We start from the raw sequence: 25,815 nt of genomic DNA, 5'->3' as shown, positions 1-25,815 counted from the left end.
TACAAACGACTTTAACAATGTTACAAATATGCGCCACATTGTGGAGCCACATCAAACAAGAATGACAAACACATTTCAGGAGAACATCTTCACCGTAACACAACATTAACGCAACAGAAACAATACCCAGAATTCCATGTGTTACAATACACACCCCCACCACCTAAACCCGCCCACCTCAACCAACGAACGGAGGAGGGCGGTGATGTTTTGGGGCGCGGGGTTGGGTGGTAGCGGGGATGTAGCCCGGAAAAGATAGCGCTGCATGGTTTTGTGGGTATTTGTTATGTTGTGTTTATGTTTTGTTACAGTGGGGATGTTTTCCTGAAATGTGTTTATCATTCTTGTTCAATGTGAGTTCACAGTGTGGTGCATATTTGTAACAGTGTTAAAGTTGTTTGTGCAGCCACCGTCAGTGTGACCTGTGTGGCTGTTGACCAAGTATATCTTGCAGTCACCATCATATGCACAACAATACCGTGCACATCACATGCCTCAATTGGCACGCTTATGATTTGATGAATGAGCGTACAAAAAAGCCCACCGCGGTACTACTTGTCATATTCGCCCGGCCAAGCTTTGAGTCAATCCAATATGAGGGTAGTGAAATTCTCGGGCTGAAATTGTGGGATTGGTAAGTACGTTGCATGGTTGGGATAGCGATTCATGCAAGGTTAACCCACTTTGTATCAATTTCCTGCATCCAGTGGCCCACCGGTAAAGTGAATGAGACACCCCTGATCCTAACAATTCAGAAAAAATCTGTTAAACAACGGTATTTTTCTGTGGAACCGCCAGCATTGTCACTTCACTAAAGGTGATTGATCGTAATACTTTGGAAAAACTCTTTAGAATAAAGGTATTTTTCTGCAGAACTGTTTGCATCGTCACTTTATTAAAGGTGGTTGATCGTAATAATTTTGTAAAAATCTGTAAAATTACGATATTTCTCCCCAAAACATTTCATGAAAATTTCTGTAAATATAATGTTTTTGATCATTATTTGGTTTACAATGTTTTACTTTAATTTTATGATTTTCGTTTGGCAGCCGTAGCTGCCAGTAAATGACCGTTTTTTTACAGAATATATTTTTACAGTGTTTTCAAAGATACAAGTTTGTTTTTTTTATTCGATATAACAGTATTACTGTCATACTAAATATGAAAGGTTCATAAACATAACTCCAAAACCAAACATGAAATCTGTCTAAAAAAGCCTGTAATATTGACTTTATGTGAGTTTTACCTGAATTAGGTATTTTGGAAAGGTTCACAAATACAAAAATTTGGTTTTACTGGCCTCACATTGGTCACACTCAATAAGACAGTTTTTGAACCATATCTCCAAAAATACACATGCAAAATTACAAAAAAATGCCTGAAGAAATGTATATTTGTGAGTTTTACTGGGAAAAAAACCTTTTGTAAGGTTTGCAAAAACAAAAAGGAATGTTTTACCCAATATGACAGTAATGTACTTAAAATCCTGAGATAATGCAAAAAGAGCAATAAAAATGTATTCAAACATAATTCCTAATCCAAACGTGCAATTTGTCTAAAAAAGCCTGTATTATTGAATTTATGTGAGTTTTAGCAGAATCGGGTATTTTGGAAAAGTTCACAAATACAAAAATTTGGTTTTACTGGCCTCATATTGGTCAAACTCAAAATGACAGTTTTTGAAACATAACTCCTAAAATACACATGCAAAATGTCTAATAATGCCTGAAGAAATGCATCTTTGAGAGTTTTCCTGAAAAAAAAAACATTTGGTGAGGTTTTTAAAAACAACATTTTATTTGGCAACTGTCATACTAAATATGAAAGGTTTATAATGATAACTCCAAAACCAAATATGACATTTGTCTTAAAAAGCCTTTAATATTGAATTTATGTAAGTTTTAGCACAATCAGGTATTTTGGAAAGAATCACAAATACAAATATTAGATTTTACTGGCCTCATATTGGTCACACTCAAAATGACAGTTTTTGAAACATAACTCCAAAATACACATGCAAAATGTCTAATAATGCCTGAAGAAATGCATCTTCGAGAGTTTTCCTGAAAAAAAAGACATTTGGTAAGGTTTGCAAAAACAAAATTTGATTTGTTACTCACTTTGACAGTAATGTACTTAGAATCCTGAGATAATGCGAAAAAAGCAATAAAAATGTATTCAAACATAATTCTTAATCCAAACCTGCAAAATGTCTAAAAATGCCTGTGATATTGAATACATGTGAGTTTTACTAGATACAGTTGTTTTTCTATGGTTTGCAAATACAAAAATGAGGTTTTACTCAATATAACTGTATACTGTAACACTCAATATGACAGTTATTTAAACATAACTCCTACACCACACATGAAAAATGGCTAATAATGCATGAAATAATGCATCTTTGGGAGTTTTACTCGAAACATATGCTTTTTTAAATCTTGCAAATGCAAAAAGTAGTTTTTTACTCAATATGACTAAAATAGTCTTAGAATCCTGAGATAATGCGAAAAAAGCAATAAAAATGTATTCAAACATAACTTCTAAACAACACATGCAAAATGGCTAATAATGCCTAGAGATATGTTTTTTTGTTAGTTGTACTAGAAAAATTATCTTTTATAAGGTTTGCAAAGACACAAGTTAGTTTTTTTATTCAATATAACAGTGTAACTGTCATACTAAATATGAAAGGTTATAATCATAACTCCAAAACCAAATATGAAATTTGTCTTAAAAAGCCTTTAATATTGAATCTATGTGAGTTTTAGCAGAATCAGGTATTTTGGAAAGAATCACAAATACAAATATTAGATTTTACTGGCCTCATATTGGTCACACTCAAAATGACAGTTTTTGAAACATAACTCCAAAAATACACATGCAAAATGTCTAATAATGCCTGAAGAAATGCATATTCGAGAGTTTTCCAGAAAAAAAACATTTGGTAAGGTTTGCAAAAACAAAATTTGATTCGTTACTCAATTTGACAGTAATGTACTTAGAATCCTGAGATAATGCGAAAAAAGCAATAAAAATGTATTCAAACATAATTCCTAATCCAAACCTGCAAAATGTCTAAAAATGCCTGTGATATTGAATACATGTGAGTTTTACTAGATACAGTTGTTTTTCAATGGTTTGCAAATACAAAAATGAGGTTTTACTCAATATGACTGTATACTGTAACACTCAATATGACAGTTATTTAAACATAACTCCTACACCACACATGAAAAATGGCTAATAATGCCTGAAATAATGCATCTTTGGGAGTTTTACTCGAAACATATGCTTTTTTAAATCTTGCAAATGCAAAAAGTAGTTTTTTACTCAATATGACTATAATAGTCTTAGAATCCTGAGATAATGCGAAAAAAGCAATAAAAATGTATTCACACATAACTTCTAAACAACGCATGCAAAATGGCTAATAATACCTAGAGATATGTTTTTTGTTAGTTGTACTAGAAAAATGATCTTTTGTAAGGTTTGCAAAGACACAAGTTAATTTTTTTTATTCAATATAACAGTGTAACTGTCATACTAAATATGAAAGGTTTATAATGATAACTCCAAAACCAAATATGACATTTGTCTTAAAAAGCCTTTAATATTGAATTTATGTAAGTTTTAGCAGAATCAGGTATTTTGGAAAGAATCACAAATACAAATATTAGATTTTACTGGCCTCATATTGATCACACTCAAAATGACAGTTTTTGAAACATAACTCCAAAAATACACATGCAAAATGTCTAATAATGCCTGAAGAAATGCATCTTCGAGAGTTTTCCTGAAAAAAAAGACATTTGGTAAGGTTTGCAAAAACAAAATTTGATTTGTTACTCAATTTGACAGTAATGCACTTAGAATCCTGAGATAATGCGAAAAAAGCAATAAAAATGTATTCAAACATAATTCCTAATCCAAACCTGCAAAATATCTAAAAATGCCTGTGATATTGAATACATGTGAGTTTTACTAGATACAGTTGTTTTTCTATGGTTTGCAAATACAAAAATTAGGTTTTACTCAATATGACTGTATACTGTAACACTCAATATGACAGTTGTTTAAACATAACTCCTACACCACACATGAAAAATGGCTAATAATGCATGAAATAATGCATCTTTGGGAGTTTTACTCGAAACATATGCTTTTTTAAATCTTGCAAATGCAAAAAGTAGTTTTTTACTCAATATGACTATAATAGTCTTAGAATCCTGAGATAATGCGAAAAAAGCAATAAAAATGTATTCAAACATAACTTCTAAACAACACATGCACACTGGCTATTAATGCCTAGAGATATGTTTTTTTGTTAGTTGTACTAGAAAAAGGATCTTTTATAAGGTTTGCAAAGACAGAAGTTAGTTTTTTTATTCAATATAACAGTGTAACTGTCATACTAAATATGAAAGGTTTATAATCATAACTCCAAAACCAAATATGAAATTTGTCTTAAAAACCTTTAATATTGAATCTATGTGAGTTTTAGCAGAATCAGGTATTTTGGAAAGAATCACAAATACAAATATTAGATTTTACTGGCCTCATATTGGTCACACTCAAAATGACAGTTTTTGAAACATAACTCCAAAAATACACATGCAAAATGTCTAATAATGCCTGAAGAAATGCATCTTCGAGAGTTTTCCAGAAAAAAAACATTTGGTAAGGTTTGCAAAAACAAAATTTGATTTGTTACTCAATTTGACAGTAATGTACTTAGAATCCTGAGATAATGCGAAAAAAGCAATACAAATGTATTCAAACATAATTCCTAATCCAAACCTGCAAAATGTCTAAAAATGCCTGTGATATTGAATACATGTGAGTTTTACTAGATACAGTTGTTTTTCAATGGTTTGCAAATACAAAAATGAGGTTTTACTCAATATGACTGTATACTTTAACACTCAATATGACAGTTATTTAAACATAACTCCTACACCACAAATGAAAAATGGCTAATAATGCCTGAAATAATGCATCTTTGGGAGTTTTACTCGAAACATATGCTTTTTTAAATCTTGCAAATGCAAAAAGTAGTTTTTTACTCAATATGACTATAATAGTCTTAGAATCCTGAGATAATGCGAAAAAAGCAATAAAAATTTATTCACACATAACTTCTAAACAACACATGCAAAATGGCTAATAATGCCTAGAGATATGTTTTTTGTTAGTTGTACTAGAAAAATGATCTTTTGTAAGGCTTGCAAAGACACAAGTTAATTTTTTTATTCAATATAACAGTGTAACTGTCATACTAAATATGAAAGGTTTATAATGATAACTCCAAAACCAAATATGACATTTGTCTTAAAAAGCCTTTAATATTGAATTTATGTAAGTTTTAGCAGAATCAGGTATTTTGGAAAGAATCACAAATACAAATATTAGATTTTACTGGCCTCATATTGATCACACTCAAAATGACAGTTTTTGAAACATAACTCCAAAAATACACATGCAAAATGTCTAATAATGCCTGAAGAAATGCATCTTCGAGTATTTCCTGAAAAAAAAAGACATTTGGTAAGGTTTGCAAAAACAAAATTTGATTTGTTACTCAATTTGACAGTAATGTACTTAGAATCCTGAGATAATGCGAAAAAAGCAATAAAAATGTATTCAAACATAATTCCTAATCCAAACCTGGAAATTGTCTAAAAATGCCTGTGATATTGAATACATGTGAGTTTTACTAGATGCAGTTGTTTTTCTATGGTTTGCAAATACAAAAATGAGGTTTTACTCAATATGACTGTATACTGTAACACTCAATATGACAGTTATTTAAACATAACTCCTACACCACACATGAAAAATGGCTAATAATGCCTGAAATAATGCATCTTTGGGAGTTTTACTCGAAACATATGCTTTTTTAAATCTTGCAAATGCAAAAAGTAGTTTTTTACTCAATATGACTATAATAGTCTTAGAATCCTGAGATAATGCGAAAAAAGCAATAAAAATGTATTCAAACATAACTTCTAAACAACACATGCAAAATGGCTAATAATGCCTAGAGATATGTTTTTTGGTTAGTTGTACTAGAAAAATGATCTTTTATAAGGTTTGCAAAGACACAAGTTAGTTTTTTTATTCAATATAACAGTGTAACTGTCATACTAAATATGAAAGGTTTATAATCATAACTCCAAAACCATATAAGAAATTTGTCTTAAAAAGCCTTTAATATTGAATCTATGTGAGTTTTAGCAGAATCAGGTATTTTGGAAAGAATCACAAATACAAATATTAGATTTTACTGGCCTCATATTGGTCACACTCAAAATGACAGTTTTTGAAACATAACTCCAAAAATACACTTGCAAAATGTCTAATAATGCCTGAAGAAATGCATATTCGAGAGTTTTCCAAAAAAAAACATTTGGTAAGGTTTGCAAAAACAAAATTTGATTTGTTACTCAATTTGACAGTAATGTACTTAGAATCCTGAGATAATGCGAAAAAAGCAATAAAAATGTATTCAAACATAATTCCTAATCCAAACCTGCAAAATGTCTAAAAATGCCTGTGATATTGAATACATGTGAGTTTTACTAGATACAGTTGTTTTTCAATGGTTTGCAAATACAAAAATGAGGTTTTACTCAATATGACTGTATACTGTAACACTCAATATGACAGTTATTTAAACATAACTCCTACACCACACATGAAAAATGGCCAATAATGCCTGAAATAATGCATCTTTGGGAGTTTTACTCGAAACATATGCTTTTTTAAATCTTGCAAATGCAAAAAGTAGTTTTTAATCAATATGACTATAATAGTCTTAGAATCCTGAGATAATGCGAAAAAAGCAATAGAAATGTATTCACACATAACTTCTAAACAACACATGCAAAACTGCTAATAATGCCTAGAGATATGTTTTTTTGTTAGTTGTACTAGAAAAATTATCTTTTGTAAGGTTTGCAAAGACACAAGTTAATTTTTTTATTCAATATAACAGTGTAACTGTCATTCTAAATATGAAAGGTTTATAATGATAACTCCAAAACCAAATATGACATTTGTCTTAAAAAGCCTTTAATATTGAATTTATGTAAGTTTTAGCAGAATCAGATATTTTGGAAAGAATCACAAATACAAATATTAGATTTTACTGGCCTCATATTGGTCACACTCAAAATGACAGTTTTTGAAACATAACTCCAAAAATACACATTCAAAATGTCTAATAATGCCTGAAATAATGCATCTTCGAGAGTTTTCCTGAAAAAAAAGACATTTGGTAAGGTTTGGAAAAACAAAATTTGATTTGTTACTCAATTTGACAGTAATGTACTTAGAATCCTGAGATAATGCGAAAAAAGCAATAAAAATGTATTCAAACATAACTTCTAAACAACACATGCCAAATGGCTAATAATGCCTAGAGATATGTTTTTTGGTTAGTTGTACTAGAAAAATGATCTTTTATAAGGTTTGCAAAGACACAAGTTAGTTTTTTTATTCAATATAACAGTGTAACTGTCATACTAAATATGAAAGGTTTATAATCATAACTCCAAAACCATATAAGAAATTTGTCTTAAAAAGCCTTTAATATTGAATCTATGTGAGTTTTAGCAGAATCAGGTATTTTGGAAAGAATCACAAATACAAATATTAGATTTTACTGGCCTCATATTGGTCACACTCAAAATGACAGTTTTTGAAACATAACTCCAAAAATACACTTGCAAAATGTCTAATAATGCCTGAAGAAATGCATATTCTAGAGTTTTCCAAAAAAAAAACATTTGGTAAGGTTTGCAAAAACAAAATTTGATTTGTTACTCAATTTGACAGTAATGTACTTAGAATCCTGAGATAATGCGAAAAAAGCAATAAAAATGTATTCAAACATAATTCCTAATCCAAACCTGCAAAATGTCTAAAAATGCCTGTGATATTGAATACATGTGAGTTTTACTAGATACAGTTGTTTTTCAATGGTTTGCAAATACAAAAATGAGGTTTTACTCAATATGACTGTATACTGTAACACTCAATATGACAGTTATTTAAACATAACTCCTACACCACACATGAAAAATGGCCAATAATGCCTGAAATAATGCATCTTTGGGAGTTTTACTCGAAACATATGCTTTTTTAAATCTTGCAAATGCAAAAAGTAGTTTTTAATCAATATGACTATAATAGTCTTAGAATCCTGAGATAATGCGAAAAAAGCAATAGAAATGTATTCACACATAACTTCTAAACAACACATGCAAAACTGCTAATAATGCCTAGAGATATGTTTTTTTGTTAGTTGTACTAGAAAAATTATCTTTTGTAAGGTTTGCAAAGACACAAGTTAATTTTTTTATTCAATATAACAGTGTAACTGTCATTCTAAATATGAAAGGTTTATAATGATAACTCCAAAACCAAATATGACATTTGTCTTAAAAAGCCTTTAATATTGAATTTATGTAAGTTTTAGCAGAATCAGGTATTTTGGAAAGAATCACAAATACAAATATTAGATTTTACTGGCCTCATATTGGTCACACTCAAAATGACAGTTTTTGAAACATAACTCCAAAAATACACATTCAAAATGTCTAATAATGCCTGAAGAAATGCATCTTCGAGAGTTTTCCTGAAAAAAAAGACATTTGGTAAGGTTTGGAAAAACAAAATTTGATTTGTTACTCAATTTGACAGTAATGTACTTAGAATCCTGAGATAATGCGAAAAAAGCAATAAAAATGTATTCAAACATAACTTCTAAACAACACATGCAAAATGGCTAATAATGCCTAGAGATATGTTTTTTGGTTAGTTGTACTAGAAAAATTATCTTTTATAAGGTTTGCAAAGACACAAGTTAGTTTTGTTATTCAATATAACAGTGTAACTGTCATACTAAATATGAAAGGTTTATAATCATAACTCCAAAACCATATAAGAAATTTGTCTTAAAAAGCCTTTAATATTGAATCTATGTGAGTTTTAGCAGAATCAGGTATTTTTGGAAAGAATCACAAATACAAATATTAGATTTTACTGGCCTCATATTGGTCACACTCAAAATGACAGTTTTTGAAACATAACTCCAAAAATACACATGCAAAATGTCTAATAATGCCTGAAGAAATGCATATTCGAGAGTTTTCCCAAAAAAAACATTTGGTAAGGTTTGCAAAAACAAAATTTGATTTGTTACTCAATTTGACAGTAATGTACTTAGAATCCTGAGATAATGCGAAAAAAGCAATAAAAATGTATTCAAACATAATTCCTAATCCAAACCAGCAAAATGTCTAAAAATGCCTGTGATATTGAATACATGTGAGTTTTACTAGATACAGTTGTTTTTCAATGGTTTGCAAATACAAAAATGAGGTTTTACTCAATATGACTGTATACTGTAACACTCAATATGACAGTTATTTAAACATAACTCCTACACCACACATGAAAAATGGCCAATAATGCCTGAAATAATGCATCTTTGGGAGTTTTACTCGAAATATATGCTTTTTTAAATCTTGCAAATGCAAAAAGTAGTTTTTTACTCAATATGACTATAATAGTCTTAGAATCCTGAGATAATGCGAACAAAGCAATACAAATGTATTCAAACATAACTTCTAAAAAACACATGCAAAATGGCTAATAATGCCTAGAGATATGTTTTTTGTTAGTTGTACTAGAAAAATGATATTTTATAAGGTTTGCAAAGACACAAGTTAGTTTTTTTATTCAATATAACAGTGTAACTGTCATACTAAATATGAAAGGTTTATAATCATAACTCCAAAACCAAATATGAAATTTGTCTTAAAAAGCCTTTAATATTGAATTTATGTGAGTTTTAGCAGAATCAGGTATTTTGGAAAGAATCACAACTACAAATACTAGATTTTACTGGCCTCATATTGGTCACACTCAAAATGACAGTTTTTGAAACATAACTCCAAAAATACACATGCAAAATGTCTAATAATGCCTGAAGAAATGCATCTTCGAGAGTTTTCCAGAAAAAAAACATTTGGTAAGGTTTGCAAAAAAAAAATATGATTCTTTACTCAATTTGACAGTAATGTACTTAGAATCCTGAGATAATGCGAAAAAAGCAATAAAAATGTATTAAAACATAATTCCTAATCCAAACCTGCAAAATGTATAAAAATGCCTGTGATATTGAATACATGTGAGTTTTACTAGATACAGTTGTTTTTCAATGGTTTGCAAATACAAAAATGAGGTTTTACTCAATATGACTGTATACTGTAACACTCAATATGACAGTTATTTAAACATAACTCCTACACCACACATGAAAAATGGCTAATAATGCCTGAAATAATGCATCTTTGGGAGTTTTACTCGAAACATATGCTTTTTTAAATCTTGCAAATGCAAAAAGTAGTTTTTTACTCAATATGACTATAATAGTCTTAGAATCCTGAGATAATGCGAAAAAAGCAATAAAAATTTATTCACACATAACTTCTAAACAACACATGCAAAATGGCTTATAATGCCTAGAGATATGTTTTTTGTTAGTTGTACTAGAAAAATGATCTTTTGTAAGGTTTGCAAAGACAAATGTTAATTTTTTTATTCAATATAACAGTGTAACTGTCATACTAAATATGAAAGGTTTATAATGATAATTCCAAAACCAAATATGACATTTGTCTTAGAAAGCCTTTAATATTGAATTTATGTAAGTTTCAGCAGAATCAGGTATTTTGGAAAGAATCACAAATACGAATATTAGATTTTACTGGCGTCATATTGGTCACACTCAAAATGACAGTTTTTGAAACATAACTCCAAAAATACACATGCAAAATGTCTAATAATGCCTGAAGAAATGCATCTTCGAGAATTTTCCTGGAAACAAAAGACATTTGGTAAGGTTTGCAAAAACAACATTTGATTTGTTATTCAATTTGACAGTAATGTACTTAGAATCCTGAGATAATGCGAAAAAAGCAATAAAAATGTATTCAAACATAATTCCTAATCCAAACGTGCAAAATGTCTAAAAATGCCTGTGATATTGAATACATGTGAGTTTTACTAGATACAGTTGTTTTTCAATGGTTTGCAAATACAAAAATGAGGTTTTACTCAATATGACTGTATACTGTAACACTCAATATGACAGTTATTTAAACATAACTCCTACACCACACATGAAAAATGGCTAATAATGCCTGAAATAATGCATCTTTGGGAGTTTTACTCGAAACATATGCTTTTTTAAATCTTGCAAATGCAAAAAGTAGTTTTTTACTCAATATGACTATAATAGTCTTAGAATCCTGAGATAATGCGAAAAAAGCAATAAAAATGTATTCAAACATAACTTCTAAACAACACATGCAAAATGGCTAATAATGCCTAGAGATATGTTTTTTTGTTAGTTGTACTAGAAAAATGATCTTTTATAAGGTGTGCAAAGACACAAGTTGGTTTTTTTATTCAATATAACAGTGTAACTGTCATACTAAATATGAAAGGTTTATAATCATAACTCCAAAACCAAATATGACATTTGTCTTAAAAAGCCTTTAATATTGAATTTATGTAAGTTTTAGCAGAATCAGGTATTTTGGAAAGAATCACAAATACAAATACTAGATTTTACTGGCCTCATATTGGTCACACTCAAAATGACAGTTTTTGAAACATAACTCCAAAAATACACATGCAAAATGTCTAATAATGCCTGAAGAAATGCATCTTCGAGAGTTTTCCTGAAAAAAAAGACATTTGGTAAGGTTTGCAAAAACTAAATTTGATTTGTTACTCAATTTGACAGTAATGTACTTAGAATCCTGAGATAATGCGAAAAAAGCAATAAAAATGTATTCAAACATAATTCCTAATCCAAACGTGCAAAATGTCTAAAAATGCCTGTGATATTGAATACATGTGAGTTTTACTAGATACAGTTGTTTTTCAATGGTTTGCAAATACAAAAATGAGGTTTTACTCAATATGACTGTATACTGTAACACTCAATATGACAGTTATTTAAACATAACTCCTACACCACACATGAAAAATGGCTAATAATGCCTGAAATAATGCATCTTTGGGAGTTTTACTCGAAACATATGCTTTTTTAAATCTTGCAAATGCAAAAAGTAGTTTTTTACTCAATATGACTATAATAGTCTTAGAATCCTGAGATAATGCGAAAAAAGCAATAAAAATGTATTCAAACATAACTTCTAAACAACACATGCAAAATGGCTAATAATGCCTAGAGATATGTTTTTTGGTTAGTTGTACTAGAAAAATGATCTTTTATAAGGTTTGCAAAGACACAAGTTAGTTTTTTTATTCAATATGACACTGTAACTGTCATACGAAATATGAACGGTTTATAATCATAACTCCAAAACCATATATGTGTATTTTGGGAGTTATGTTTAAAAAACTGTCATTTTGAGTGTGACCAATATGAGGCCAGTAAAATCTAATATTTGTATTTGTGATTCTTTCCAAAATACCTGATTCTGCTAAAACTCACATTGATTCAATATTAAAGGCTTTTTAAGACAAATTTCATATTTGGTTTTGGAGTTATGATTATAAACCTTTCATATTTAGTATGACAGTTACACTGTTATATTGAATAAAAAAACTAACTTGTGTCTTTGCAAACCTTATAAAAGATCATTTTTCTAGTACAACTAACAAAAAAACATATCTCTAGGCATTATTAGCCATTTTGCATGTGTATTTTTGGAGTTATGTTTCAAAAACTGTCATTTTGAGTGTGACCAATATGAGGCCAGTAAAATCTAATATTTGTATTTGTGATTCTTTCCAAAATACCTGATTCTGCTAAAACTCACATAGATTCAATATTAAAGGCTTTTTAAGACAAATTTCATATTTGGTTTTGGAGTTATGATTATAAACCTTTCATATTTAGTATGAAAGTTACACTGTTATATTGAATAAAAAAACTAACTTGTGTCTTTGCAAACCTTATAAAAGATAATTTTCTAGTACAACTAACAAAAAAACATATCTCTAGGCATTATTAGCCATTTTGCATGTGTTGTTTAGAAGTTATGTTTGAATACATTTTTATTGCTTTTTTCGCATTATCTCAGGATTCTAAGACTATTATAGTCATATTGAGTAAAAAACTACTTTTTGCAATTGCAAGATTTAAAAAAGCATATGTTTCGAGTAAAACTCCCAAAGATGCATTATTTCAGGCATTATTAGCCATTTTTCATGTGTGGTGTAGGAGTTATGTTTAAATAACTGTCAAATTGAGTGTTACAGTATACAGTCATATTGAGTAAAACCTCATTTTTGTATTTGCAAACCATAGAAAAACAACTGTATCTAGTAAAACTCACATGTATTCAATATCACAGGCATTTTTAGACATTTTGCAGGTTTGGATTAGGAATTATGTTTGAATACATTTTTATTGCTTTTTTCGCATTATCTCAGGATTCTAAGTACATTACTGTCAAATTGAGTAACAAATCAAATTTTGTTTTTGCAAACCTTACCAAATGTCTTTTTTTTTCAGGAAAACTCTCGAAGATGCATTTCTTCAGGCATTATTAGACATTTTGCATGTATATTTTTGGAGTTATGTTTCAAAAACTGTCATTTTGAGTGTGACCAATATGAGGCCAGTAAAATCTAATATTTGTATTTGTGATTCTTTCCAAAATACCTGATTCTGCTAAAACTTACATAAATTCAATATTAAAGGCTTTTTAAGACAAATGTCATATTTGGTTTTGGAGTTATCATTATAAACCTTTCATATTTAGTATGACAGTTACACTGTTATATTGAATAAAAAAATTAACTTGTGTCTTTGCAAACCTTACAAAAGATCATTTTTCTAGTACAACTAACAAAAAAACATATCTCTAGGCATTATTAGCCATTTTGCATGTGTTGTTTAGAAGTTATGTGTGAATACATTTTTATTGCTTTTTTCGCATTATCTCAGGATTCTAAGACTATTATAGTCATATTGAGTAAAAAACTACTTTTTGCATTTGCAAGATTTAAAAAAGCATATGTTTCGAGTAAAACTCCCAAAGATGCATTATTTCAGGCATTATTAGCCATTTTTCATGTGTGGTGTAGGAGTTATGTTTAAATAACTGTCATATTGAGTGTTACAGTATACAGTCATATTGAGTAAAACCTCATTTTTGTATTTGCAAACCATTGAAAAACAACTGTATCTAGTAAAACTCACATGTATTCAATATCACAGGCATTTTTAGACATTTTGCACGTTTGGATTAGGAATTATGTTTGAATACATTTTTATTGCTTTTTTCGCATTATCTCAGGATTCTAAGACTAGTATAGTCATATTGAGTAAAATACTACTTTTTGCATTTGCAAGATTTAAAAAAGCATATGTTTCGAGTGAAACTCCCAAAGATGCATTATTTCAGGCATTATTAGCCATTTTTCATGTGTGGTGTAGGAGTTATGTTTCAAAAACTGTCATATTGAGTGTTAGTTACAGTATACAGTCATATTGAGTAAAACCTCATTTTTGTATTTGCAAACCATTGAAAAACAACTGTATCTAGTAAAACTCACATGTATTCAATATCACAGGCATTTTTAGACATTTTGCACGTTTGGATTAGGAATTATGTTGGAATACATTTTTATTGCTTTTTTCGCATTATCTCAGGATTCTAAGTACATTACTGTCAAATTGAGTAACAAATCAAATTTTGTTTTTGCAAACCTTACCAAATGTTTTTTTTCAGGAAAACTCTTAAAGATGCATTTTTTAAGGCATCATTAGACATTTTGCATGTGTATTTTTGGAGTTATGCTTCAAAAACTGTCATTTTGAGTGTGACCAATATGAGGCCAGTAAAATCTAATATTTGTATTTGTGATTCTTTCCAAAATACCTGATTCTGGTAAAACTTACATAAATTCAATATTAAAGGCTCTTAAAGACAAATTTCATATTTGGTTTTGGAGTTATGATTATAAACCTTTCATATTTAGTATGACAGTTACACTGTTATATTGAATAAAAAAACTAACTTGTGTCTTTGCAAACCTTACAAAAGATCATTTTTCTAGTACAACTAACAAAAAAACATATCTCTAGCTATTATTAGCCACTTTGCATGTGTTTTTTAGAAGTTATGTTTGAATACATTTTTATTGCTTTTTTCGCATTATCTCAGGATTCTAAGACTATTATAGTCATATTGAGTAAAACACTACTTTTTGCATTTGCAAGATTTAAAAAAGCATATGTTTCGAGTAAAACTCCCAAAGATGAATTATTTCAGGCATTATTAGCCATTTTTCATGTGTGGTGTAGGAGTTATGTTTAAATAACTGTCATAGTGAGTGTTACAGTATACAGTCATATTGAGTAAAACCTAATTTTTGTATTTGCAAACCATAGAAAAACAACTGTATCTAGTAAAACTCACATGTATTCAATATCACAGGCATTTTTAGACATTTTGCACGTTTGGATTAGGAATTATGTTGGAATACATTTTTATTGCTTTTTTCGCATTATCTCAGGATTCTAAGTACATTACTGTCAAATTGAGTATCAAATCAAATTTTGTTTTTGCAAACCTTACCAAATGTTTTTTTTCAGGAAAACTCTAGAAGATGCATTTTTTAAGGCATCATTAGACATTTTGCATGTGTATTTTTGGAGTTATGCTTCAAAACTGTCATTTTGAGTGTGACCAATATGAGGCCAGTAAAATCTAATATTTGTATTTGTGATTCTTTCCAAAATACCTGATTCTGGTAAAACTTACATAAATTCAATATTAAAGGCTCTTAAAGACAAATTTCATATTTGGTTTTGGAGTTATGATTATAAACCTTTCATATTTAGTATGACAGTTACACTGTTATATTGAATAAAACAACTAACTTGTGTCTTTGCAAACCTTACAAAAGATCATTTTTCTAGTACAACTAACAAAAAAACATATCTCTAGCTATTATTAGCCACTTTGCATGTGTTTTTTAGAAGTTATGTTTGAATACATTTTTATTGCTTTTTTCGTATTATCTCAGGATTCTAAGACTATTATAGTCATATTGAGTAAAAAACTACTTTTTGCATTTGCAAGATTTTAAAAAGCATATGTTTCGAGTAAAACTCCCAAAGATGAATTATTTCAGGCATTATTAGCCATTTTTCATGTGTGGTGTAGGAGTTATGTGTAAATAACTGTCATATTGAGTGTTACAGTATACAGTCATATTGAGTAAAACCTCATTTTTGTATTTGCAAACCATAGAAAAACAACTGTATCTAGTAAAACTCACATGTATTCAATATCACAGGCATTTTTAGACATTTTGCACATTTGGATTAGGAATTATGTTGGAATACATTTTTATTGCTTTTTTCGCATTATCTCAGGATTCTAAGTACATTACTGTCAAATTGAGTATCAAATCAAATTTTATTTTTGCAAACCTTACCAAATGTTTTTTTTTCAGTAAAACTCTCGAAAATGCATTTCTTCAGGCATTATTAGACATTTTGCATGTGTATTTTTGGAGTTATGTTTCAAAAACTGTCATTTTGAGTGTGACCAATATGAGGCCAGTAAAATCTAATATTTGTATTTGTGATTCTTTCCAAAATACCTGATTCTGCTAAAACTTACATAAATTCAATATTAAAGGCTTTTTAAGACAAATTTCATATTTGGTTTTGGAGTTATGATTATAAACCTTTCATATTTAGTATGACTGTTACACTGTTATATTGAATAAAAAAAACTAACTTGTGTCCTTGCAAACCTTACAAAAGATCATTTTTCTAGTACAACTAACAAAAAAACATATCTTTAGCTATAATCAACCATTTTGCATGTGTTGTTTAGAAGTTATGTTTGAATACATTTTTATTGCTTTTTTCGCATTATCTCAGGATTCTCAGACTATTATAGTCATATTGAGTAAAAAACTACTTTTTGCATTTGCAAGATTTAAAAAAGCATATGTTTCGAGTAAAACTCCCAAAGATGCATTATTTCAGGCATTATTAGCCATTTTTCATGTGTGGTGTAGGAGTTATGTGTAAATAACTGTCATATTGAGTGTTACAGTATACAGTCATATTGAGTAAAACCTCATTTTTGTATTTGCAAACCATAGAAAAACAATTGTATCTAGTAAAACTCAAATGTATTCAATATCACAGGCATTTTTAGACATTTTGCACGTTTGGATTAGGAATTATGTTGGAATACATTTTTATTGCTTTTTTCGCATTATCTCAGGATTCTAAGTACATTATCAATCAATCAATCAATGTTTACTTATATAGCCCTAAATCACTAGTGTCTCAAAGGGCTGCACAAACCACCACGACATCCTCGGTAGGCCCACATAAGGGCAAGGAAAACTCACACCCAGTGGGACATCGGTGACAATAATGGTCCAGTGGGACGTCTGTGACAATAATGATTATGAGAACCTTAGAGAGGAGGAAAGCAATGGATGTCGAGCGGGTCTAACATGATACTGTGAAAGTTCAATCCACAATGGATCCAACACAGTCGCGAGAGTCCAGTCCAAAGCGGGTCCAACTCAGCAGCGAGAGTCCCGTTCACAGCGGAGCCAGCAGGAAACCATCCCAAGCGGAGGCGGATCAGCAGCGCAGAGATGTCGAGGCGGATCAGCAGCGCAGAGATGTCCCCAGCCGATACACAGGCAAACAGTACATGGCCACCGGATCGGACCGGACCCCCTCCACAGGGGAGAGTGGGACATAGAAGAAAAAGAAAAGAAACAGCAGATCAACTGGTCTAAAAAGGGAGTCTATTTAAAGGCTACAGTATACAAATGAGTTTTAAGGTGAGACTTAAATGCTTCTACTGAGGTGGCATCTCGAACTGTTACCGGGAGGGCATTCCAGAGTACTGGAGCCCGAACGGAAAACGCTCTATAGCCCGCAGACTTTTTTTGGGCTTTGGGAATCACTAACAAGCCGGAATCCTTTGAACGCAGATTTCTTGCCGGGACATATGGTACAATACAATCGGCAAGATAGGATGGAGCTAGACCGTGTAGTATTTTATACGTAAGTAGTAAAACCTTAAAGTCACATCTTAAGTGCACAGGAAGCCAGTGCAGGTGAGCCAGTACAGGCGTAATGTGATCAAACTTTCTTGTTCTTGTCAAAAGTCTAGCAGCCGCATTTTGTACCAACTGTAATCTTTTAATGCTAGACATGGGGAGACCCGAAAATAATACGTTACAGTAGTCGAGGCGAGACGTAACAAACGCATGGATAATGATCTCAGCGTCCTTAGTGGACAGAATGGAGCGAATTTTAGCGATATTACGGAGATGAAAGAAGGCCGTTTTAGTAACGCTTTTAATGTGTGCCTCAAAGGAGAGAGTTGGGTCGAAGATAATACCCAGATTCTTTACCGTGTCGCCTTGTTTAATTGTTTGGTTGTCAAATGTTAGAGTTGTCTTTACCGTGTCGCCTTGTTTAATTGTTTGGTTGTCAAATGTTAGAGTTGTATTATTAAATAGAGTTCGGTGTCTAGCAGGACCGATAATCAGCATTTCCGTTTTTTTGGCATTGAGTTGCAAAAAGTTAGCGGACATCCATTGTTTAATTTCATTAAGACACGCCTCCAGCTGACTACAATCAGGCGTGTTGGTCAGCTTTAGGGGCATGTAGAGTTGGGTGTCATCAGCATAACAGTGAAAGCTAACACCGTATTTGCGTATGATGTCACCTAGCGGCAGCATATAGATGCTGAAGAGTGCAGGGCCAAGGACCGAACCCTGGGGAACTCCACACGTTACCTTAACGTAGTCCGAGGTCACATTGTTATGGGAGACACACTGCATCCTATCAGTAAGATAAGAGTTAAACCAAGACAGGGCTAAGTCTGACATACCAATTCGTGTTTTGATACGTTCTAATAAAATATTATGATCGACGGTATCGAAAGCAGCGCTAAGATCGAGGAGCAGCAACATAGATGACGCATCAGAATCCATCGTTAGCAATAGATCATTAGTCATTTTTGCGAGGGCTGTCTCCGTCGAGTGATTTGCCCTGAAACCGGATTGAAAGGTTTCACATAGATTGTTAGACGCTAAGTGTTCATTTAACTGCTCCGCAACAATTTTTTCGAGGATTTTTGAAATAAAGGGAAGGTGAGACACCGGTCGGTAGTTTACCATGAGGTCAGGATCGAGGTTAGGTCTTTTAAGAAGAGGATGAATAACCGCTTTTTTGAATGCTAGGGGAACAGTGCCCGAGGAAAGTGATAAGTTTATAATATTTAGCACTGATGGACCTAATAATACAAAGAGCTCCTTGATCAGTTTCCCAGGAAGAGGGTCAAGTAAACATGTTGTTTGTTTTATTCCATTTACACGTTGTAACAATTCCTCTAATGTTATTTCCTCAAAACGAGAGAAACTATTTTGGAGGGCAGTATCCGCCGTATATACAATCGTGTCAGTGTTAATAGAACCCCGTTGTAGCTGGGACGCATTGTCTTTAATCTCCTTTCTAATGACTTCAATTTTCTTACTAAAGAATTGCATAAAGTCATCAGCTGAGTGGGTGGAGCTACTGGAAGGAGTCCCTTGTTGGGTAAGCGATGCTACCGTACTAAACAAAAATTTAGGATCGTTTTTATTACGGCGGATGAGATTTGAGTAATAATTAGCTTTAGCTAAGGTAAGCATGCGTTTATAAGTTATTAAACCATCACTAAATGCTTGATGGTGCACCTCAAGTTTAGTCGTGCGCCATTTGCGTTCCAGCTTTCTGCATAATAATTTCTGAGCTCTAGTTTCTTCTGTAAACCACGGGGTGCGCTTTTTTGGAGCCTTTTTTAACTTTAGCGGTGCTATGTTATCAATGGTTTCGCGCAGGGCGTCGTTAAAGTTGTTAGTGAGGTTATCAATAGAGCCTACATACTTTGGGAATGGTGCCATTACCGAGGGCAGTAGGTCAGCAAGAGTTGTCGTTGTGGCCGTATTAATGTTGCGGCTGCTATAGCAGTTATTATTATTATTAGTTTGACGAACATGCGTCTGAACCTCGAATTTTATAAGGTAATGATCGGACAATACTTTAGTATACGGGAGTATCGTAACTTTGGAAGCGGTGATACCCCTGACAAGCACTAGGTCTATCGTATTACCGTTGCGATGCGTGGGTTCATTTATTATTTGTGTGAGACCACAGCTATCAATTATAGTCTGGAGCGCTACGCACGGTGGGTCCGATGGGGTATTCATATGGATATTAAAGTCCCCCATTATGATTATATTATCGGCGTGTGTCACTAGATCAGCAACGAACTCTGAGAATTCATTGATAAAGTCCGAACAGGGCCCTGGGGGGCGGTAGATAACAGCCAGGTGTAGAGGCAGCGGTGTGACAGACCTCATAGTAAGCACCTCAAACGATTTATATTTATTATTTATGTTAGGACTAAGGTTAAAGTTTTCGTTGTATATTAGTGCGACCCCCCCACCCCTTTTAAGCGGACGGGCAATATGCGCATGTGTAAAGTTAGGAGGACATGCCTCATTTAGCGCAAAAAAGTCGTTTGGTTTAAGCCAGGTTTCACTGAGACCGATGACGTTAAGATTGTTGTCTCTGATAATATCATTAACTAACAACGTTTTGGGAGACAATGATCTTATGTTTAAAAAACCTATATTATAGGTAGTGGGCTGTTTTAGGGAATTTTTGATCAAATTATCCGTAGTAGCAATATTAATAATGTTGTGTTTATTATGCCCAGTGCATTCAGTATAATTACGACCATATCTAGGAATTGATACGACGGGAATGTTCCGATTGTTTGTTTGTTGCTTTGATAAACTGCACGCATCATGGTTAGCCACCTCAGTAACGGGGATTTTCCGATTGTTTGTTTGTTGCTTTGATAAACTGCACGCATCATAGTTAGCCACCTCAGTAAAACACATGTCCAACTCTGAAACAATCAAAGCAGAAAAAACTTGTTCTAATTTAACTGACTCCTTACCCAGACCAGTAGTCTCGCATCCCTTATTTAAATCCGTCTTCAGGGTGGAGGGAAGTGGTGTTCTGTGGGGATTAGCCTTCTGCTTTGTTTTTAGCCCCGCTCGACATCCGCGTTTCCGATCACACCGCTGGCGTCTGCTCCGTAGACGGCCCCCGCTGCTACTAGACTCCCCTGCTTCACAGGCCGCTGGACGTAGCCGCCGACGAATCCCCATGCTAGTTAGCATGTTTAGCACGCCCGCGTCTATCAGTCCAAAACGGCCCAATATGTCCATATCCAGAAGTGTCTGGCGGTCGTACGTGATCACGGAGTGACCACGATGCGAGCCAGCCATGAAGTCTGCAGAACTGTCCGGCATTTCCGCCAAATGTTCCATCTTTAGCAAGAGCACCGCAGTGTCGCAGCCCGTCCGGGCGCCGCCATCTTGCTATAAAATTACTGTCAAATTGAGTATCAAATCAAATTTTGTTTTTGCAAACCTTACCAAATTTTTTTTTTCAGGAAAACTCTTGAAGATGCATTTTTTAAGGCATCATTAGACATTTTGCATGTGTATTTTTGGAGTTATGCTTCAAAAACTGTCATTTTGAGTGTGACCAATATGAAGCCAGTAAAATCTAATATTTGTATTTGTGATTCTTTCCAAAATACCTGATTCTGGTAAAACTCACATAAATTCAATATTAAAGGCTTTTTAAGACACATTTCATATATGGTTTTGGAGTTATGATTATAAACCTTTCATATTTAGTATGACTGTTACACTGTTATATTGAATTAAAAAAACTAACTTGTGTCTTTGCAAACCTTACAAAAGATCATTTTTCTAGTACAACTAACAAAAAAACATATCTCTAGCTATTATTAGCCATTTTGCATGTGTTGTTTAGAAGTTATGTTTGAATACATTTTATTGCTTTTTTCGCATTATCTCAGGATTCTCAGACTATTATAGTCATATTGAGTAAACAACTACTTTTTGCATTTGCAAGATTTAAAAAAGCATATGTTTCGAGTAAAACTCCCAAAGATGCATTATTTCAGGCATTATTAGCCATTTTTCATGTGTGGTGTAGGAGTTATGTTTAAATAACTGTCATATTGAGTGTTACAGTATACAGTCATATTGAGTAAAACCTGATTTTTGTATTTGCAAACCATAGAAAAACAACTGTATCTAGTACAACTCACATGTATTCAATATCACAGGCATTTTTAGACATTTTGCACGTTTGGATTAGGAATTATGTTGGAATACATTTTTATTGCTTTTTTCGCATTATCTCAGGATTTCTAAGTACATTACTGTCAAATTGAGTAACAAATCAAATTTTGTTTTTGCAAACCTTACCAAATGTTTTTTTTTCAGGAAAACTCTCGAAGATGCATTTCTTCAGGAATTATTAGACATTTTGCATGTGTATTTTTGGAGTTATGTTTCAAAAACTGTCATTTTGAGTGTGACCGATATGAGGCCAGTAAAATCTAATATTTGTATTTGTGATTCTTTCCAAAATACCTGATTCTGGTAAAACTTACATAAATTCAATATTAAAGGCTCTTAAAGACAAATTTCATATTTGGTTTTGGAGTTATGATTATAAACCTTTCATATTTAGTATGACATTTACACTGTTATATTGAATAAAGAAACTAACTTGTGTCTTTGCAAACCTTACAAAAGATCATTTTTCTAGTACAACTAACCAAAAAACATATCTCTAGGAATTATTAGCCATTTTGCATGTGTTGTTTAGAAGCTATGTTTGAATACATTTTTATTGCTTTTTTCGCATTATCTCAGGATTGTAAGACTATTATAGTCACATTGAGTAAAACAATACTTTTTGCACTTGCAAGATTTAAAAAATCATATGTTTCGAGTAAAACTCCCAAAGATGCATTATTTCAGGCATTATTAGACATTTTTCATGTGTGGTGTAGGAGTTATGTTTAAATAACTGTCATATTGAGTGTTACAGTATACAGTCATATTGAGTAAAACCTCATTTTTGTATTTGCAAACCATAGAAAAACAACTGTATCTAGTAAAACTCACATGTATTCAATATCACAGGCATTTTTAGACATTTTGCACGTTTGGATTAGGAATTATGTTGGAATACATTTTTATTGCTTTTTTCGCATTATCTCAGGATTCTAAGTACATTACTGTCAAATTGAGTATCAAATCAAATTTTGTTTTTGCAAACCTTACCAAATGTTTTTTTTCAGGAAAACTCTTGAAGAAGCATTTTTTAAGGCATCATTAGACATTTTGCATGTGTATTTCTGGAGTTATGCTTCAAAAACTGTCATTTTGAGTCAGACCAATATGAGGCCAGTAAAATCTAATATTTGTATTTGTGATTCTTTCCAAAATACCTGATTCTGGTAAAACTTACATAAATTCAATATTAAAGGCTCTTAAAGACAAATTTCATATTTGGTTTTGGAGTTATGATTATAAACCTTTCATATTTAGTATGACAGTTACACTGTTATATTGAATAAAAAAACTAACTTGTGTCTTTGCAAACCTTACAAAAGATCATTTTTCTAGTACAACTAACCAAAAAACATATCTCTAGGAATTATTAGCCATTTTGCATGTGTTGTTTAGAAGTTATGTTTGAATACATTTTTATTGCTTTTTTCGCATTATCTCAGGATTGTAAGTACATTACTGTCAAATTGAGTATCAAATCAAATTTTGTTTTTGCAAACCTTACCAAATGTTTTTTTTCAGGAAAACTCTTGAAGAAGCATTTTTTAAGGCATCATTAGACATTTTGCATGTGTATTTCTGGAGTTATGCTTCAAAAACTGTCATTTTGAGTCAGACCAATATGAGGCCAGTAAAATCTAATATTTGTATTTGTGATTCTTTCCAAAATACCTGATTCTGGTAAAACTTACATAAATTCAATATTAAAGGCTCTTAAAGACAAATTTCATATTTGGTTTTGGAGTTATGATTATAAACCTTTCATATTTAGTATGACAGTTACACTGTTATATTGAATAAAAAAACTAACTTGTGTCTTTGCAAACCTTACAAAAGATCATTTTTCTAGTACAACTAACCAAAAAACATATCTCTAGGAATTATTAGCCATTTTGCATGTGTTGTTTAGAAGTTATGTTTGAATACATTTTTATTGCTTTTTTCGCATTATCTCAGGATTGTAAGACTATTATAGTCACATTGAGTAAAACACTACTTTTTGCACTTGCAAGATTTAAAAAAGCATATGTTTCGAGTAAAACTCCCAAAGATGCATTATTTCAGGCATTATTAGACATTTTTCATGTGTGGTGTAGGAGTTATGTTTAAATAACTGTCATATTGAGTGTTACAGTATACAGTCATATTGAGTAAAACCTCATTTTTGTATTTGCAAACCATAGAAAAACAACTGTATCTAGTAAAACTCACATGTATTCAATATCACAGGCATTTTTAGACATTTTGCACGTTTGGATTAGGAATTATGTTGGAATACATTTTTATTGCTTTTTTCGCATTATCTCGGGATTCTAAGTACACTACTGTCAAATTGAGTAACAAATCAAATTTTGTTTTTGCAAACCTTACCAAATGTTTTTTTTTCAGGAAAACTCTCGAAAATGCATTTTTTAAGGCATCATTAGACATTTTGCATGTGTATTTTTGGAATTATGCTTCAAAAACTGTCATTTTGAGTGTGACCAATATGAGGCCAGTAAAATCTAATATTTGTATTTGTAATTCTTTCCAAAATACCTGATTCTGGTTAAAATTACATAGATTCAATATTAAAGGCTTTTTAAGACAAATTTCATATTTGGTTTTGGAGTTATGATTATAAACCTTTCATATTTAGTATGACAGTTACACTGTTATATTGAATAAAAAAACTAACTTGTGTCTTTGCAAACCGTACAAAAAAGATCATTTTTCTAGTACAACTAACCAAAAAACATATCTCTAGGCATTATTAGCCATTTTGCATGTGTTGTTTAAAAGTTATGTTTGAATACATTTTTATTGCTTTTTTCGCATTATCTCAGGATTCTCACACTGTTATAGTCATATTGAGTAAAAAACTACTTTTTGCATTTGCAACATTTAAAAAAGCATATGTTTCGAGTAAAACTCCCAAAGATGCATTATTTCAGGCATTATTAGCCATTTTTCATGTGTGGTGTAGGAGTTATGTTTAAATAACTGTCATATTGAGTGTTACAGTATACCGTCATATTGAGTAAAACCTCATTTTTGTATTTGCAAACCATAGAAAAACAACTGTATCTAGTAAAACTCACATGTATTCAATATCACAGGCATTTTTAGACATTTTGCACGTTTGGATTAGGAATTATGTTGGAATACATTTTTATTGCTTTTTTCGCATTATCTCAGGATTCTAAGTACATTACTGTCAAATTGAGTAACAAATCAAATTTTGTTTTTGCAAACCTTACCAAATGTTTTTTTTTTTCAGGAAAACTCTCGAAGATGCATTTCTTCAGGAATTATTAGACATTTTGCATGTGTATTTTTGGAGTTATGTTTCAAAAACTGTCATTTTGAGTGTGACCAATATGAGGCCAGTAAAATCTAATATTTGTATTCGTGATTCTTTCCAAAATACCTGATTCTGCTAAAACTTACATAAATTCAATATTAAAGGCTTTTTAAGACAAATTTCAAATTTGGTTTTGGAGTTATGAATATAAACCTTTCATATTTAGTATGAAAGTTACACTG

The sequence above is a fragment of the Nerophis ophidion genome, linkage group LG08, assembly GCF_033978795.1.
Source record: "Nerophis ophidion isolate RoL-2023_Sa linkage group LG08, RoL_Noph_v1.0, whole genome shotgun sequence".
Classification (NCBI taxonomy): Eukaryota; Metazoa; Chordata; class Actinopteri; order Syngnathiformes; family Syngnathidae; genus Nerophis; species Nerophis ophidion.
Note: the sequence above shows the minus strand (reverse complement) of the source record.